At 34.9% G+C, this 20,392-nt stretch overlaps 1 long non-coding RNA gene across 1 annotated transcript in view; it reads right to left on the reverse strand.

The window, feature by feature from the left end:
* Positions 1–466: 466 nt before the first annotated feature.
* The window catches only part of LOC306641578, a 110,649-nt gene continuing 90,723 nt past the window's right edge, over positions 467–20,392 (reverse strand). The window contains exon 3 of the long non-coding RNA XR_013758202.1: positions 467–748. This is a non-coding gene — a long non-coding RNA (uncharacterized lncRNA). The remainder of the gene's footprint in view (positions 749–20,392) is intronic.

A 20,392-nucleotide genomic window follows, 5' to 3' on the forward strand; every position in this document is an offset into this window, starting at 1 on the left:
TGATCTCCACTACCAATATTTTTCACAAAAATATTTTATTGACCAAAAATAAATCCAACCTTACAATACTGGAAGAAAAGAAATGTAAAGTACAAATATACTATAAGAAGTCAGTAAAAGTCAATGTCACTTGAATTTGGAATGAAATTAATGTCTTGGGCATCTAAAAATATTTCCTTAACTTTTAACAGGTTTTGGCACATTTGCTAGGTAAGAAATATTCCTAGGAAGTACAGCTGGCCATTTTCTCAAATTATAAACAAGAAAACAGAATGGCTTAATGACTTTTCCAAGGGCACGTGGCAAGAGAGGACAAAGTTCTGCTACAATCACAATCTATTGAAATCTGCTTTACTGCATTTTCCACAAGTTACTTTTTGTGAAATCATAAACCAAAGCCACAAAGGAAGCAGGAGGCTTTTAACCATATTGAAATTTATTTTCAAAGAATGGTTCAACTTTTATTATTATTGTTCATTCCCAGGGAAGGGCCCAAGGGATACACACTTTTCATGGCTCCATCAAATGGAAATGTGAGACCCAAGAGGAATCGTAATGAAAGTGCTCTATAGGTGACCACTTCAGACATGAGCCAGGTGTGCTGCTGGGATGAAGTAGCCTGGAGCCAGATCCTCCTGAGGGTCTGTGTTGCCGGCTCTGCTTCATTTTGCTCTCCCACAGTGTAGCGCTCTTCTTGGTCATCATCCAATTCTGAGTGAGGATCAAATGAAGTTTAAAGAGCAGCCAGCTGCGGAGAATGAAGGTTATTCTAGCATATGTTCAACATAAAACTATTGAAGAATATTAATAAGATATAAAAATGTGTTGTGCTTAACATTTCACTGTCTGAAAACATGGTATACACATATTTATCTCTACACATTTAGTATGTTTTCTTCATGAAAGGGTTTTTTAAAAAATAAACTTTATGTTTTAAGATAACTGTAGATTTCCATGCAGTTGTAAGAAATAATGCAGGCAAGTCCCATGTATCTTTTATCCTCCTTCTCCTAACGAAAATTAGCAGAACAATATTACAATGAAGATAGGGACATCCACACACAATAAGGAAGATACAGAACACTGTTATCATTTATATGAATCCCCCATAATGACTTTTTATAGCATGTATTTGTTCCTGTACTACAAAGTCCACCCACCTCTTATTCTTGACCCCTGGAAATAACTAATCTATTCTGTGTTTCTGCAATTTTTTTCATTTCGAGGACTTATATAAATGGAGTCATACTATTATGGTTTCATAGTCCCCCAAACGCTCATATGTAAGACAATGTGAGAAAGTGTAGAGGATGAATGATGGGGTTATGAGAGTATTAAACAATTCAGGGCATTGATTCACTTAAATGGATTAACTAGGTGGTAACTATAGGCAGGTAGGATGAGGCAAGAAGAGGTGGGTAATTAGAGGCCTGACTGTGGGCTTTATGTCTTGTCACTGTGGAGTAAGCTTGCTCTCTCTACTTCCCAATTGTCATGTTCTGAGCTGCTTTCTTCCTCCACATCTTTCTGCCATGATATTCTGCCTCACCTAGGGCCCAGATGGAATTGGCCATCTATGGACTTGAGACCTCTGAAACTATGAGCCCCAAATAAACTTTTCCTCCTCTAAAATTATTTTCGTTAGATGTTTTGGTCACAGCAGCAAAAAGCTGACTAAGGTACATACATTACATAATCTTTGGGGATTGACATTTTTTTTTCAATCAATTTTTGGGGATAAATTGTTGTGTATCAATAGTACTTCTTTTCAAAAGTACTGGTTAGTATTTCATGATATGAATGCACTGCAGCTTAACTATCTTGGTTGTTTCCAGTTCTTCGGATATTACAAATAGAGCTGCTATGAACATTTTGTGAGCATGTTTTTATATCTCTGTGATAAATGATCTGGAGTACCATTGTTAGACTCAAACTGCTTTCAAAAGTCGCTGTAACTTTTATATTCCCACCATGTATCAGTGGTCCTGTTTCCTTGAATCATTCCTGGCACTTGGTTTTGTCATTTGTATTCTTCCCAGTATGTGTTTAGTGATATCTTATGGCTTGAATTTGCATTTCCTAAAGGCTTATGAAGTTAAGTTTAATGTGTGCGTTTTCCTCCTGGATATTTTCCTCAGTGAAATGTCTGCCTGTATCTTTTACTTTTTATCTGGTTCGATTGTTTGTTCTTTTAGTGTTAAATTAGGTACTCACACATGCTAGGCAAGGGTTCTATCACTGAGCTATAGCCCCAGCCTTTGTTTTGAAAGATACTTACATAGTCAAGACATGTTTTGCCAAATATGTGTTTAGAAAATATTTTCTCTAAGTTTGTCACTCAGTTTTTCACTGTCATAACAGAATTTTTCACAGAGCAAAGTTTTAAATTCTGATGAAGTCTAATTTATTAGTATATCCTTTTATGGATTGTACTTTTGTTTTGAAGTCTAAGGATTCTTTTCCTAGCTCTAAATCTTGAAGATTTCCTTTATATTGTTCTTTAAGTTTTATAATTCTGTTTCACATTTAGGTTCACAATCCAGTTTTTGTGCCAGGTGTGAGGAGTAGGCTCAAGTACATTTTCTTCCCTGTGCATGTGCATGGCCCTGGCAACACTGTTGAAAAAGACTATTCTTTCTACATTGAATTGCTTTTGCACCTAAGTCAAAACCAGTGGGGCATATTTGGTTGGGTCTGTTCCTGGGTTTTCTGTCATTCCATTGACCTATATGTCTATCACAATACTTGTACACAACATAGTGTAAATTGTTATAGATGTCTTGAAATAGGATACAAAAATTCTTTTATTTTTCAAAATAGTTTCAGTTATATTTACTTTTCTTGTATATATAGATTTTAGAATCATGTGTTTATTTCTAAAAATATTTTGTGGAAAATTTGATAGAAATCATGTAAAATATTTATATCAATTTGAGGAAAGTGGTATATTTATTATTATTTTTTTTATCTTCCAATACTTGAACAAAGTTTGTCTTGCTGTATGTTTACGTATTTTTAAAAACTGATTTCATTAATTTAATTTTTATCCTACAAGTTCTATGCATACATGTCTTATTAGATTTACACTTATTTTACTTACACTGGCAATTACAAATAGCATTGCATTTTCAATTTTGGGGTTCATGTGTTCGTTGCTAGTATATATACATGTATATATCTATTTATAATCCTACAGTATTGTTGAATATGGAATTTAGTTCTTGGAGGTTTTACTTTTCAAAGATTTACTTTAGTTTTTCATTATAAACTTTCATGTCTTCTAAAAATAGTGGTGGCATTATTTAATCTTCAAAGTGTTTGAATTATTTCCTTCTTTTTTACTGCCTTATTGCAGTAACTACAGTTTTTAGTGCTATGCTGAATGAGAATGGTGAGAGCACCTACCCTTACATTGTTTTTGATCTTAGGGAAATGCATTTCTGTTTCACCATTCAGAATAAACTTAGCTGTAGGGTATTTCAAAAAAGTAATTTCCTTATGAAGTTAAGATGATGCTTTTTATTCTTATTTTGTGAGTTTTTAGCACGATGGTGTTAAAATTTGTCATTTTCTTTCTCATCATTAATTCATTTGATTATTTCTTCTTCAGTTGTTAATGTCATGGATAAATTGATTGATTTTTAAATGTGGAACTAGCCTTTTATAGCTGGTATAAACCTTGTTGATTTTGTTATGTATTGATTAATTCAATTTGTAAATATTTTATTGAGATTTTGCATTTAAGCTTTTAAAGAATGTTTTTGTGCGGCATTTTTTTAAAAAAACTATTTTGCCTTCCCTGGTTATCTGGGCAACACAGACTGTATAAAACAAATATTTTTTTTCTTTTCTATTGTCTGCCTAAAATCGCATAGCATTAACATTAATTCTTCTTTAAAAATTTGATAGAAATCCCAATTACATCACATAGTCTTAATTTCTAAATTTAATTTCCTAATAGGTTTAGGAACAGTCAAATCATTGATTTCATAATGGGTGAGCTCTTGTGGTTTTTATTTTTTCCAGAAATTGGTCTATTTCATTTAAGTTGCCAAATTCTTTTGTGTAGATTGGTGCATTGTGTTCTCTCATTACCCTTCTGATATATGCACTGTTGGAAGTGATATCCTCTCTTTTATTACTAGTTTTGTGATTTGTAGATCCTTTCTTTTTTGTCAGTCTTGCTAGAGGTTGGTAAGTTTTAACAAAGAAAAAGTTTTTTGTTTCACTTACTCTTTCCGTTCGTTTCTCTTTTAGTTTAATTGATTTCTTATCCTTATTATTTCATTTCCTTTTCTCTTTGAGTGTATTTGGCTCTTGGCTTTCTAGTTTCTTGAACAGAGAGGTTAAATTATTGACTTGAATTTTTCCATTTTTCTTATGTAAACTTTTAGTGCAATAAATTTCCCTCTGTTCCACAGTGTAAGCTGTGTTTTCCAAGTTTTGATATACTTTATTTTCATTTTCTTCATTTCCACTTATTTTTAATTTTGATTAAGGCATAGTCAAATTATTTAGGAGTATGCTGTTTAGTTTCTAACTCTTTGAGGACTTTCCTGATATTTTCTCTTATTAACTTCTTTTTACTCATTATGATCAGAGATACATTGAATCATTAAAATTATTTTTAGTTTGCTGACTAGTATAATACGTGGATTCTTTTTTAATTGTTGAGATAGGTGTGTTGGTGTTTTAAATGGCTTTTCACTGATGTGACCATAAGAATTGACAAGAACAATTTTAGAGAAGAAGTTTATTTGGGGCTCCAGTTTCAGAGATCTCTGTCCATAGATGGCCAGCTCTTTCCTCGGTGCCAGAGGTAAGGCACAATATCATGGTGGAAGATGTGGAGAAGGAAAGCAGCTCAGGACCCAATAATTAGGAAGTCAAGAGAGACTAAACAAGACTTACCACGGACAAAATATATACCTCAAAAACACAATCCCAGTGACCTACCTACTCAAGCCATATCCTACCTGCTTGCAGTCACAATCCTCTTAATATTTTTCAGTGGATTAATGCATTGATTAGGTTAAAGCTCTCAACTCAATAATTTTACCTCTAAGCTTTCTTTCATGTCTCATAGATGAGCTTTTGGGAGACACCTGATATCTAAATCATAACAGTTGGCATCACCAAATATAGTCATGCTTTTGATTATTTCTCTTTTATTGATTTTTATTTTTGCTTCACATATTTTGCAGCTGTTTGGTTTGGTTTATACACATTTAGTAATATAGTTGTTCTTTGTGGATTAACTCTTTTGTACCTGGTAATTTTTCTAGTTTTGAAGTGTGTTTTGACATAAATATAACTACTTTTTCTTTTAAAAATTAATATTTGCAGATGCATATTTTCTATCATTTTTTCAACTTATCCATAATTATATTTAAAGTGAATTACAGATAGACTAGGTATGACTTTTCATGTGGTCAAATGTGCAATGCCCATCTGTATCCTTTAGTTCACAAATTTAGACTATTTACATTTAACTTATTGCTAAGCTATGTATGTTTCAAGACCACTATTTTATTTCTTTATTTTTCTCTTAGTTATGTCTGTTCTGGTTTTTGTTTTATTTATCCTGCCTTGCTATGGATTACTTGAACATTTACTATAATTATTTTTGATTGATGCATAGTATTCTGGAGTGTTTCTTTGTATAGTTTATTAATGGTTTTCATAAGTATTAAATTTGCACAACTCGCTAAAGTTGTATAATCTATTGGTATCATCATTTTGATAGTTTCAGTAAATTACAGAAACTTTACTCCCCTTAATATGTCTTTATATGATACCATATTTAAAACATAATTATTTAAAATATAACCTCCAGGTATATTTAGAACATATTGCGTAGCTAAAATATACTTTAAGGTGTCAGGCAAGATGGTGGAGTAAAGTGAAGTAGCATTTCTCCTAGCTTGGCTACATAGAAGTCAAGTGGCAGGAATACTACTTCTCCCTGAAGCATAGAGTGGAAAATCCTGAGACCATAGGAGCAGTCTTGCCTAGCCAAACCAGAGACTGTTTGAAACTCACCCAGATTTTATTAATTGCAGAGAGCTGAACCAGAAGCCATCCTGGGACTACAGTGCTGTGGCGCCAACAGAAACTGGAAACCCAGACCTGTTGTGAGTTTGTGGCTAGGTCCAATTGAACCCAGCTGAGCATAGCAAAGACTTAACTGAGTCTAATAAACCCGTAGAAAATCAGAAACTGATAGCATTTTGCTTAGGCTAACACAGGTTGAAGAGACTTGGGTTCTCCACAACTCTGTGAGTCCCACATCTTACAGGGGCTTGCTCACAAGCCTAGCTATAGCAGGACCAGAAGCTAAAAGGGTGAGTGTAAGGGCACTTGGCTCTTGGCTTGCCTATCCTGCCCCTGACCATACATACTGCCTAGTCCTGGCCCACCTAGCATCCCCACCCAGCCCACTGATAAGCCTTCAGGCCTGCCATTTTGGTGGCTTGGTAATTGACTCCAGAAGGCCAGAAAGGGCAATATCTGAGAGCAACAGAAGCACAAAAACTAAGCTCCCCTGTCCCATGAGTGGCACCCTGGGGATATTTCTGGGGTACAGTCTCCCAATGTAGATCAGTATTTACCATGCTCTAGAGGTATGTTGATTCAACACTGCCAGCAATTTGCCATGCAGTAAACCAACTGGAACCTCACTAAACTTAATTCCTTGCAACCAGGAACTCCAATTACAAGAACTTCTCTCACAGAACCTAGTGCCAAACACACCCTGGAAATGGAATGGACAGTTCTTCCCATATCATCTCATACTAATCTCCTGAGAAGCTGAGAAGTCTTAAACCCCAACCAACAACTCATTGAGCTACACAATAAAAGGACTCAAACCTTAAGAATGAAATGGAAAATCAAATGCAGGATGCATATACGACTCAAATATACAAAATTACAATAGATCCACTCCAAGACACATTATTATGAAAATGCCTCCCTTACAGAAAATGGATAGAATTTTAAAAGCAAAAAGAGAAAAATGACTGATCACATTCAGAGGTAAACCAATCTGGGTCTCAGCCAATTTTTCAACCCAAACTCTAAAAACTAGGAGGGATTGGAATAATATATATCAACCCCTGAAAGAAAATAAATGCCAACCAAGAATACTGTATTCAGCAAAAATTAAGCTTCAAGTTTGAAAATGAGATAAAAACTATCTGCAATAAACAAAATTTAAAATAATTAACAACTAGAAAGCCAGCACTATAAAACATATTCAATAAAGTATTTCATGAAGAAGCAATGGAGAATAAAAATGAAAACCAGTATAGGGAGAAACAACACTAGAAGATTACTCAAAGAATCTAATTCAACTTACAAACTATAAATAAACCAAAATGCCAGAAAGTAAAAACTATCCTTCAGTAATAGCACTGAATATAAATTGTATGAACTCATCATTCAAAAGACATAATGGGCTTGGGCTTGCAGATTGGATCAAAAAGGAAGACCCAACAATAGGTTTTCTCCAAGACACTCAACTCATAGACAAAGACATCCACAGACTGAAGGCAAAAGGATGGGAAGAAATATATTATTCACATGGTCCTTGTGAACAAGCAGGGATTTCTGTTCTCATATCAGAAAAAGTGGATTTCAAATCAATGCTAATCCAAAGAGACAAAGATGTTCATTTTATACCGCTTAAGGCAATAATATAATCAGAAGAAACAAGAGTCATAAATATTTATGCTTCAAATAATGGAGCAGCTATGTACATCAGACAAACCCTCCTCAATATCAAGAATCAAACAGAATACAGCACAATAATATGGGTGACATTAACACCTCTCTCAACAATAGATAGATCATCCCAACAAAAAGTAAATAAAGAAGCTACGAAACTAAAAAATATAAGCAAAATCCTAACTTAAGAGGCATATATAGAATATTTAATTCATCAATGACTGAACACACCTTTTTCTCAGCAGCAAATGAAATATTTTCTAAAATAGACTACATCTTAGGCCATAAAGCAACTCTTAGCAAATAAGAAAAATAGAGATAATACCCTGCATACTATTGGTTAATAAGGGAATGAAATTAGAAATCAGTAATAAGACAAAAGTAGAAATACTCTAATACCTGGACACTAAATAATTCAATATTGAATGATGAATGGATAGCAGAAGAAGTCAGGTTGAAATAAAAATTTCTTAGAAGTAAATGAGAATAGTGATCCAGCATATTAAAACCTCTGTGACAGTATAAAGGTGGTTCAGAGAGGAAAGTTCAAAGCATTGAGATCATTTTTTGAAAGAATAGAAACATAACAAATAAATAATCCAACATTATATCTCAAGACCCTAGGAAAAGAAGAACCAGTCAACACCCAAATCAATAGAAGACAGAAAATAATCAAAATAGCAGCAAAACTCAATGAAATTGAGATTTAAAAGTTCAAAAAAGTCAATAATCACAAATTTGGTTCTTTGAAAGAATAAACAAAATTGATGAACACTTAGCCAAGAAAACTCTAAAAAAGGAAGAAAATACTCAAATTGTTAAAATTTGTGATGAAAATGGAAATATCACCACATACACTACAGAAATAGAGAAAATAGAAACTACTTTGAAAATTTATGCACCCAAAATTAGAATATCTTGAAAATATTTACAAATTCCTAGAGACATGTGACTTACTCAAATTGAACCAGGAGGTTATAGAAAGTTTAAACAGATCAACTTAATGGAATTGAAGAAGCCATCAAAAACCTACCAATGAAGAAAAGCCAGGACCAGATGGATTCTCAGCAGAGTTCTTCCAGGCCTTTATAAAAAGAATTAATACTAATTCTCCTCAAATTATTCCATAAAAAAGAAAAGGAGGGAACTCTTCCAAACTTGTATCACCCTGATACCAAAATCAGAAAAATCTCAATAATATACTGACAAATCATATAGAAAAACACATTAAAAAGTGCGCCATGATCAAGTTGTTTTCATTGGTGTGATACAAGATTGGTTCAACATATGGAAATCAATAAATATAATTTACCACATAAATAGACTTAAATATAAGAATCATAGGATTTTCTCAAAAGATGCAGACAAGCATTTGACAAAATACAGCATCCATTTAATTTTGGAACACTGGATAAACTAGGCATAGAAGCAACGTACTCAACATTGTAAAAGCTATATGACAAACCCAAGGACAACGTCATTCTAAATGGGGGAGGGAATGGAAAGCATATTCTCTAAAAACAGGAACAAGACAAGGATGTCCACTTTCACCACTTCTATTCAACATACTCCTTAGAACTCTAGACAGAGCAGTCAGGCAAAAGAAAAAAAAAAAAATCAAAGTAACGTGAATAGGAAAAGAAGAGCACAAACTTTATCTGTTTGCCAGCAACATGATTCTATATTTAGAAGACCCAAGAAACTCCACCAATAAACTTCTAGAACTCATACACATATTCAGCAAAGTAGCAGAATACAAAATTAACACCCACAAATCAATTGCATTCCTATATTCCAGTGATGAATTGGCTGAAACAGAAATTAGGAAAGTCATCCTACTCACATAGTCTCAAAAAAAAAAAAAATTAGAAATCATTCTAATGAAAAAGATGAAGTATCTCTACAATGAAAACTACAGAACCCTAATAAAAGAAACTGAGAAAGACCTTGGAAGATGGAAAGACCTCCCATGTTCTTGGATAGGCAGAATCAATATTGTCAAAACGGCCACACTATCAAAAATGCTATACAGATTCAATCCAATGCTCATCAAAATTCCAAAGATATTTTTCACAGAAATAGAAAAGGCTATCCTAAACTTCATTTGGAAAAATAAGAGGACCAGAATAGATAAATCACTTCTTAGCAAGAAATATAAAACAGGAGGCATCACAATACAAGACCTTAAATTATACTACAGAAATAAAGTAACAAAAAGAGCATTATAGTTCCATCAAAACAGATGTAAAGACTAATGGAACAGAATAGAAGACACTGAGACAAACCACCATAAATACAGATATCTCATAATATACAAAACACGAAAACACACACTGGAGGAAAGATACCCTCTCCAACAAATGGTGCTGAAAAAACAGGAACTCTACATGTAGCAGAATGAAAATTAACCCCTATCTCTCACCCTGCACAAAAATTGACTCTTAGTGGATCAAAGACCTAGGAATTAGAGCAGAAACTGTACCTACTAGAAGAAAATGTAAGCCAAACACTTGAACATATTGCCAAGTAACAATTGAAATATGTTGTTCTTCCTGAACAAGACTCCTGAAGTATAAGAAATAAAATAAAAAATCAATAAATGTTATGGCATCAAACTAAAAAGTTTCTTTACAGCAAAAGAAACAAGAGGGTGAAGAGAAAACCTACAAAATGGGAGAAAATCTTTGTCAAAATCTTTTCCACCTGCACCTCAGATAGGGCATTAAATTCCAGGATATATAAGAAATCAAAAAGCTTAATACCAAAAAATAAATAAATAAACAAACAAAAACCAAAAACAAACAGAAAACAAGACAAAACAAACCCCCAAATCCAATCAATAAATGGGCAAAGGAACTGAAGATGCCTTTCTTAAAAGAAGAAATACAAATGATCTATAAATATATGAAAAAAAAGTTCAAGAGCCCTAGCAATTAGAGAATTGCAAATTAAAGCTACAGAGATGTTTCATCTCACTGCAATTAGAATGGCAATTATTAAGAATACAAGTAAAAACAAATGTTGGCAATGATGTGGGGAAAAGGGATGCTCATACATTGTTGGTGGCATTAGGGCGGTCTGAGGTGGCTGGATGGGGCAGCCCACTCATGCGCCAAGGAACAACTGTAGCTCCATCATGTTCTGGGGAACAACCAATCAGGTGCTGACACATAGAATCTAATGGTGTCTGGCAACCGACCATCAGTTAGCAGAGTCCCCAGCCAATTCCAGAGGGACACAAGTCCCTGCAGGATCTCCAGCCAACCCCAAGGGTACACTAAACCCTCAAGCCTTCCCCACACCTAACCCGGACTACAAAAAGGTCACCCTGCCAGAGCTGTCCTGTGTGACTTCCCCTGCCCTCCGCCCCAGCCCTCACCCTGGAGGACCAGTGAACCTCGCCTGAGAGTGTCCCAATAAAATTTTCTCTGGCCTACCTGTCCTTAGGTTACCTCCATCTGATCTTACAGATAGGACTGCAAATTGGTGCAACCCCTCTGGAAAGCAGGGTAGAGAGTCCTCAAAAAACTACCAATGGAAACACCATTTGAGCCAGTTATTTCACTCCTCAGCATATATTCAAATGATTTAAAATCAACATACTACAGTGACACAGCTACACAAAGGTTTATAGAAGCACAATTCACAATAGCTAAGCTATGGACGTATGGAACCAACCTATATGTCCATCAACAGACAAATAAATTTAATAATTGCAGTATATATACACAATTGAATATTAGTCATTAAGAAGAATGACTTTATGACATTTGCCAGTAAATGGATGGATTTGGAGACTATCCTACTAAGTGAAATAAGCCAATCCCCAAAAAAGCAAAAGTTGAACATTTTTGTTGATATGTGGAAGCTAATTCACAATAAACCAGTGGGGGGGGGGAGGGAAAAGAGAATTTTAGTAGATTAGACAATGGGAAATGAAAGGGAGGGATGTGAGTTAAGAATAAGGACAGTAGAATAAATCTAACATAATTTTCCTATGCACACATATGAAATTACCTAAGTGAATCCCTCCAACCTGTTTGCCCATAAGAATGGAGTTCTAACTAGAATAAGATATATCCAGTACTTGTATAATTTTATCAAGATGAATTATACTATCATGTATAATTAAGAATCAATTAAAAAAAGAATACAAATAACAATAAATGTTTGTGAGAATTTAGGGAAAAGGGTACATGCATATGTTGTTGGTAGGACTGCAAATTGGTACAACCACTCTGAAGAGCAATATGGAGATTCCTCAATAAACTAGGAGTGGAACCACCATTTGACCCAGCTATCCCACTCCTTGGTATATACACAAAGAAGTTAAAATCAGCATACTACAGTGACACAGCCACATCAATGTTTATAGCAGCTCAAATCACAATGGCTAAGCTATGGAACCAACTTAGATGCCCATCAACAAATGAATGAATAAAGAAATTGTGTTATATATGTACATAATTAAATATTATTCAGTCAAAAAAAGAATGACTTTATGACATTTGCTGGTAAATGGATGAATCTAGAGACTCTCATTGTCCTCTGTAAATATATGACTACACCACAGCGAATCTCACCATCATGCACATTCTCAAGACTGGGGTCTTAATTAGAATAAGATATATTCCAAGCTTGTATAAAAAGACCAAGTAAAATTTTTAAAAATATAAATAAATGAATAAATAAACAAATATGTGCTTCAACCCTCATCCATGATTTTGGAAACCCAAGAGAAGGAGAATTCATTATATTTATTCATACACTTATTCTTTCTAGTGTTCTTCCTTCCTTCCTGATGTTCTGTTCTTTATTATTTCCTTTTTTTTTTTTTTCAGGTAACCTCTTTAGCAATATTAAAAATTATATCCACCAGTGACAAGTTATCTTTATTGTTCCTTCAACTGGAGATATCATTTTATCTTCATTCCTGAAAATGAAAACAAAACATATTTATCTGTAAAGAAGATTGAATGAACAGTTATATCTGCCTTTAAAAAATGTTTTGCCTCTTATTTTTGGTCTCCATGGTTTATGATGAGAAATGCATTACCCATATCAGCAAAATTTTATTTCCTCTACTTGTGGATTTGTTTGAAATTTGTTTCCTAATCTTGTTCAGGACTTGGAGTTTTTATTGTGTTGGTTTTGGTTTTTTGTAAGATTATGGAAGTTTCAGTAATTATTGTTACTTTTAGGTTCTTCCCTCTTTCTCTTCATCTTTTGAACTCCAATGATGTGAATGTTGAAATTTGTTGTTTCCCACAGACCAATGAGGTTTTGTTGTTTGTTTGTTTTTAGTCTATTTTCTCTTTATGCTTCATTCCATCTTCAGGTTTATTGATACTCTTCTCTGTTATTTCTATTTTCTGCTTATTCTATTCATTAAATATTTTTTTAAAGTTGCAAATTTTCAGTTGCAGATTTCAGTTCTAAAATTTAAATTTATCCCTTCATTTTATCTTCTAGCTTTTATGGAAGTTTTTGTTTCTTTGCTGAGCCTTTTCTTTTTATCTTCCAATTGAGGGTTGTAGTTGTTAATTAAAAGTTCTTATTGTGCTCTAAAATCTTTGTCAGATATTTCCAACATCTCTCTCTCTTATGTAGTGTTGTCATATGTTGAATTTTTTCAATCAGTGTACGATTTTTCTGATTTTTGGTATTTTCAACTCTAACTTTGATATTTTGGATATTAAGCCATAAGACTCTGGATCTTATTTAAATCTACTCTTTTATCTGGCTTTCTTTGTTGTATTGCTGTGGTAGTAAATGGAGAATTCCACCTCATCACTGTCAGGTTTCTCACTTGGTCTCCATGGACACTCCATGGAGGTTATCTTGTTATACTGGGTGGTGGGAGTTTTGCCTGCCTGTTGGGTGAGGGGTTGAACTGCCTCATTACTGCATTCCACATGTCTTCCATGGACACCACAGGAAGTCCCTGGCACCACTTCACAGTGCTTAAAATCCTTCCTCAAATAAAGCTCTTTTACCACTCTAGCCAGATGGGAGATGGACACCTTGTTCTTACTGGGCTTACATAGGTCCATGTGTTTTCCCATGATGTTTGAATGAAAAAAAGTGGTTACTGTCTAAAAATTTTCTATCTTGGGAGGCTTTCTTATTTTCTGTCCTCTCTCCCTTTTCCCAATTCCCATTTATTTTTGGCATGTGGGACACTGTCATCTTTTCAATATGAAAAAATCAGCAACTTCAACACAAGATAGAAATCTGAAGTGTAGGCTAAGACAAAATCAAAGGTAGGGAGGAAAAGCAATAACAAAAAAAAGATAAGATGTTGTAAAAAAAAAAAAAAAGGCAGAGGTGTCTTATTGCTCCTCTTCTGGAGAGTGACTCCCATTTAGGTGATGGCACATGTATTCTCACATATCAGAGATGTCATTCTTTTTTTTAGAGGGGATAAAAGGCAGGGATGGGGAGGGAACTTCTGGAAGTTTAGTGACCAAGGCTAGTTAGTCTACTCCCTTTTGATTACCTCTTCCATCAGGGGAAATAATGCACTGTGTGAAGAAGTATGGCAGAAAGGGGAAGGATTCACACCTGTCTCAGTGACCAGATCCCTCCAAGGGAGAAAAGAACTCAGGATAGATGAGAGGGAGACTGACAATGAAAATAATAATGTTAATTCCTCTGCTGAACCTGAGGGATGAAGCATGGAAATGCCTGAAAATGACTTTAAAAAGTATGGATTCCTGTTGAAAGGGGTGATCTGAATCATGACCAATCTGACTCCCCTGGCTGAGTTTGTGCTGGGAGTAGCATGAGTGAAGGTACAGGTCAAGATGCCGCAGTTGCTATGGATACGCTTGCCAGGGGGCCTACCTTGGAAGGTGTGAATCTGTATCAGTTGATGCCTTGAGTTCAGCACCTTCTCCCAGGGACAGAGAATTCTGAGTAAAACAAGATGACCCTAATATCTTGCCAGTCCTGTGACTTTCAGATTTCTTGCTTTGCTAAAACTTTCCAACAATTAAGCTTTTGATGATGAAACCTATAAAATAAACCTGCTGAGCTGGCCCTGACATCAGTCAAGCTTCACCAGGGCTTTACTACCCACCTTGGCCCAGCTTTTTCTCCCTACATTTATCTTTTCTTCATTCCCCATCACTCTCTCGCATCCGGGATTTCCTTACTTAACATTCATGGCTTGGAGAGATGAGAGGGTCCCAGAAGATTCCCCTCTTTAAAACTCCTAGTATGGGATATGCATCCCCATCACTACCAGTGACTTCTACCTGCTGCTGCCTTTGACCTCTTTCTAATTGGGCTTCCCAATGTTGCAACTGTCCACATTTCCAGCACCCGACTGATTCTAAATGGGGTTTGGATGAAACCCAGCTTCTTGGGAAAATTTTTTTGGAAAATCGGAGATATTAACTTGACCAAATATGAGACGTGGGAGCCAGATGGAAATACAGCACCCACTTCCTGAAAGGAAGAAATCTAAGTTTATCAGAATGAAAACATATTTACGAGTGCCTACAATGTGTCAGGCACTATTTTACACTCCTCCCAAAAGGAAAAAAGAAAAAAGAAGAGAAGAGAAAGATGCAGCAAACACAAATTCTGAAGAAAAAAAAGGGATGGCTGAAGGCTGACAGAATCAGGAAGCCTGAGGTGATGGGGAGCTGCATTAGGCCTCTTCTTCAGCCTCCTTACCAAAATCCTCTTCCTCTTCTGTGGTGGCATTCTGGTCCTGTGACCTGAAAGAAAGCTTTCCTGGAGCTTTAAAAAAAATCTGCTTTTCTGGCTTTTTCAGCCTTAATTAGAGGATATATGAAGCAAAGGGAAAATCCAGGAACTTGCAGTAATGTAATTTCCCTTTCCTAGGGTTGTATGAGTAACTGAGTTGTTTCCTTAACGCTCAGGGCATGAGAAAGAAGCTTATAGTTTTATGAAGGTTATATGAACCACAGAGATGTTATTGCTCAACCCACAGATTTCTTTTCCAGATGGCAGAGTCGGCTGACTGCTCAATTTGGCCCAGTGCTCTTTTTCATTAGATTTGTGATCAAAGTACTAAAACCTTTTTGTAGATTCTGGGAATTCCCTTACAACAGTCCTGTAGTAGGAGAGGAGCCATGCTCCGGGGTAAGCAGGTGAGCCCAACCTACTCCAAAGGCTCTCAAACCCTGTTTCTATCTCTAGATTTACAATGTTTCTGAACTTCCCTGTTTTCATGTTGTACACCCAGAAGCTCTTTCCCATATTTCTTTCCTCTTTAATCATTCATTTTTGTATTCAGCAAAGCTCAGTTGAAATGTTTACTACAAGGGAGGCATTGCTATAGCAACAGGAAAAACAGTGAATGTGACATATGAAGTTTACATTCTCACTCTAGTATAATTATTTCAGAGAGCCTTAGAAGCCCAGTGCTGTCCTCCCTTTTCTAGGGATGGAGTGGGAGATAGGGGTGCAGTATAATTAGAGTTTTTTAAACTTCCTTTGATGGAATACAGTACTAATTTCATACCATTACATGTGCCTGGTCACATTTGTGTTTTGAGTCCCCATTCATCCTCTGTTCAACTTAGAAATCAAAGAATACATTCATCTAGCAGAGTGTATCTCAGAAGGTAGAAAAAAGCAAATCCCTTGTCCTGGCATTTTATCCAACCACCTTCACAGCTTACTGTAAAGGAAACCGATTAACAGACTCCCATTTAGTAACTTTCCCTAATTATTTTCAACATCTTAGATAGATAGATGGGGTTCAAGTGGCCAAAGGTATTTTATTTTTCTTGATATTTTTTATTGACACAAATGTAGGTTTGAAACCATAAGGAAATGTAGAAATATGTGTCAAATTTTCCTAATGGTAACATTAAAGAATTGTGGTATAATGTTATAAATAGGATATTGACCTTGGTACAATCTACCAACTTTATTTAGATTTCCCCAGTTTTACTTATGTGTGTGCGTGTGTGTGTGTACATATATAAGTAGAAAGAAAATGATATGATTTTATCCCTCGTTTAATTTCTGTCTTCCCACCACCATGAAGATAAAGAACTGAGTCAAATAATGTTAAGTAATATTTGATAATACCAAGGTATTACCACCTTATCACCAAGGATGACAGGCACACCCTATACTTTTATCATTTACAATATTTTATAAATTATGTATAGAGTATGCAACTTTCAGGAATTGAAGTTTTTAACCCTGTATACTTTATCCAAGTTGTGTGTAACAAGAATTTAGTACTTTTTGTTGGTAAATTGTTTTCAATGATATGACAGTGTGTTTCACTAATTGAAAGTTATATTTTTCATTTTTTTGCCATTATACAGTTTCTATAAACAGACATTATAGGTTTTTGCTGCAATGTTTTCATATTTCTGGAATGAATGCAATTGGTAGGTCATAAGAGAGCTGCATAGTTTTATAAGAAACTACCAAATGGTTTTTCACATTGAACATTTATACATTTCCATCAGACATGTATGAGTGATCTTTTCTCTATACCCTCACCAGAATCTGTCTTTCTATTTAATTTTAGCTTAAATATGATGTTTTATTACTTGTTTTTTCTTTGCTCTGGTCCTAATTCTTCTGCTTTTGTTTCCTTGAATTTCTGGGAGTTAGCGACCATAATTTAAGACCCTATCTTGGTTTACTGACAGAGTTCTTGAGTACATACCTCTACAGTTGTAGTGGTTGCCCTGGACATTGCAATATATATGAGACTGCCTTAGTCCCCTTGTGCTACTATAACAGAATAACAGACAGAAATTTCTAAAGAAAAAAAAATTATGTCCTTACAGTTGTTGAGGCTGGGAAGTTTAAGCTCAAAGTGCTACCATCTGATTAGGGCCTTCTATATGGTAAAAGGCAGGAAATGCAAGTCAGCACAACACAATGAAGCCTCTTTTAGGAGGATCTTAATCCCATGCAGAGAGGAGAAGCCCTCATCGTCTATTCAGCTCTTGACACTATCACACTGGCAAAACTTGAGATATGAAGGAGATGTAGGCAAACCATAACAGCAATTTCATCACGAGCTATAGAGATGAACAAGTTACCACTTTCTGTGCAGTGTGGAAACTTTATTTCCTCCCCACTTTATCATTTATCTTGCATATTGGATGGTATTATAATAATTATTTTAATGATCAAATATTATTTAATCAAACTCATGAAAAGAAAAATAGGCTATTTTAATACAGCCAAACTTCTGTTCATCCTGGTACTCTGATTCACTTCTTTTCTGTTTTGGAGATTTGCTTTTAGCCAATCTTAAGGAGACTATTGAAAAACTCAGGTTTTCTTTATGTAGAATGTCTTGTTTTGACAGTTTTTCTTTCTGTTCCTAAAAAGTGTGATGCCATGTAATTTTTCCCTTCATGGTTTCTCATGAGAAATCTGTTGTTATTAGTTCCCATGAAGGTACCTTTCTCTGGATGTATTAAACTTTGCTCTTTTTAATAATTTTCTGAAGTATAATGTTGCCTGTTTGTACGGATTTATTTGGGTTAATCTAGTTTGAGTTTTACTCAGATTCATCCTCCAACTCTTTGTACCTTTTAGCAATCTTGAGACCTTTTCAGTCATTGTTTAAAATGTGCTTTAATATGGTTTGGATCTGGAATGTTTCACCAAAGTCTTAGGTTGAAAGCATGGTCCCCAGTGCAGCAAGGTTCAGGGTTTCAGAGAGCCCTCATGATCCAATCATCACCTAAAATCCCATCAAATGGATCAATGCCTAAAAATCCATTAAATCCATTAAACTATTAATATTTGAATAGACTAATGGAAGGTGGGACCAAGTTGGAAAAAGAAGGCCACTAGGAATATGCCCTGGAAGGGTTTATCTTCTCTCCAGCACCTTCCTCTCTCTGTTTCTCTGTCTCTCCTTTCTAGTTACCATGAATTGAGAAGATTTTCTCTGCCACATTTTTCTGTCATGGTATTCTTCCTCGCCTTAGGACCATACCAATGGAACCAGCAGATCATGGACCGAATTCCCTGAAACCAAGAGTGAAAATTCATCTTTTTTTTTCCAAATTCTTTTGTCACGTATTTTGGCTGTAGCATAAAAAGCTGACAAACACATGCTTTCAACTCCATTTTCTTTCTTTTTCCTTGAGACCGATAGGATATTTAATGTTGAATCTTCTGCTACTGTCCCACAAGGTCTTAAGTCTTTTTGTTGATCAGTTATATCGTTCATACTGTGTAGATTCTATTTTTCCAGTCCAAGTTTATAAATTTCCTCTGTTGCCATTGTTCATTGAGGATTCTGCCTTTAAAAAAACTTGCTTTTGCATTTTTTAGTTCTATTATTTCTCCTTGGTTCTATAATTTCTATTTCTTTACTGAGATATAGTAGATAAAATGCCTGTTCATTTCTTTTAAGAGACATTGTAATTCATTGTCGAAGCTCTTTATTATTGTGTCTTTAAAATCCTTGTCAAACAAGTCCAACATCTGATTCATTAAAGATTTGATGTCAGTTGATTCAAGTTCTTATTTTCTTGGTTTGGAGAATGATGGATGATTTTCCATTGTATCTAATATATTTTGTTTATTATCTTGGGTCTTATTTTATGTGAAAGTATTCCTCACAACATATGTCTTAGCCTACTGTTTTGGACTATCATTACAATGGTAATTAATTTTCAGAACCTCTAACTATTAAAGTTCTCTGACTTGAATTCAGGGTAATAAATGTATTATTTGATGTCAGGACTAAATGGGACATTTGTACTATAGTACCACTGGTCCCTGGTCTAACACATACATAGGAGGTGTCTTCAAATATGTTATCAGTAGACTTTTGCTGAATTTAAATCTGAATTTTGCTTGGTGCTTCCCCTCATGCATAGTGTTGACAAAAGCCTGTCCTTGCTTCCTGTCTTCTCAAGGTATCTTTCCTGAGCAGCTCCACAGAGCAGAGTCAGAGTCATGCTGCCCCAGGATTCTTCAGTCAGCATGTAAGTAAAATGGGGTACAATCTCCTGACTCTCCTTAGGAACCTTCAACTACATTCACATTCTCCCCTATTCCTGCCTTCTTGCTGTGTGCTGTGGTCTCTGGCAAGCCTATAAATCTCGTTTTAAAACAATTCTTTGCCCCGTAAAATCTCTTCTTTCTCCTCTAAAATTGTTCAAAGCAATTAGCCCCTCTAAATTTGTTTAGTAACTATTAGCAGTTTTATTTTATTTTATTTTATTTTATTTTATTTTATTTTATTTTATTTTATTTTCGGTACTGGGGATTGAACCCAGGGCCTTGTGCTTGTGAGGCAAGCACTCTACCAACTGAGCTACATCCCCAGCCCCAGTTTTATTCTTTAGACAATTAATATAGACTGTATTTTTACTTTTAATACTCTTTATTAAATGGATTTTTCAGCCTTTTATATTTCTTAAATTTTTAAAATTCCTTCCTCAATTATATTGCAGACCTTCGATGATGTGTGAAAAGCAGGATTTCACTTATTATTGATGGATTGAAAGGAAATCATGGGTTAAGAGATCCAACCCAGGAAACCTCAGACCTGCCATGTTAATTAATGCTTCCGAAACATAGTGCTAAATAATTTTTAACACTTCCAATAAATATTTGTTGAAATGTGATAAAATATTATCAGAAACAAAATTAAAACCAAGTGCCATCTTCTAAATTGTCAGAAGAGTTA

This window comes from Sciurus vulgaris (genome assembly GCF_902686455.1).
Source record: "Sciurus vulgaris genome assembly, chromosome: 1".
NCBI classification, from domain to species: Eukaryota; Metazoa; Chordata; class Mammalia; order Rodentia; family Sciuridae; genus Sciurus; species Sciurus vulgaris.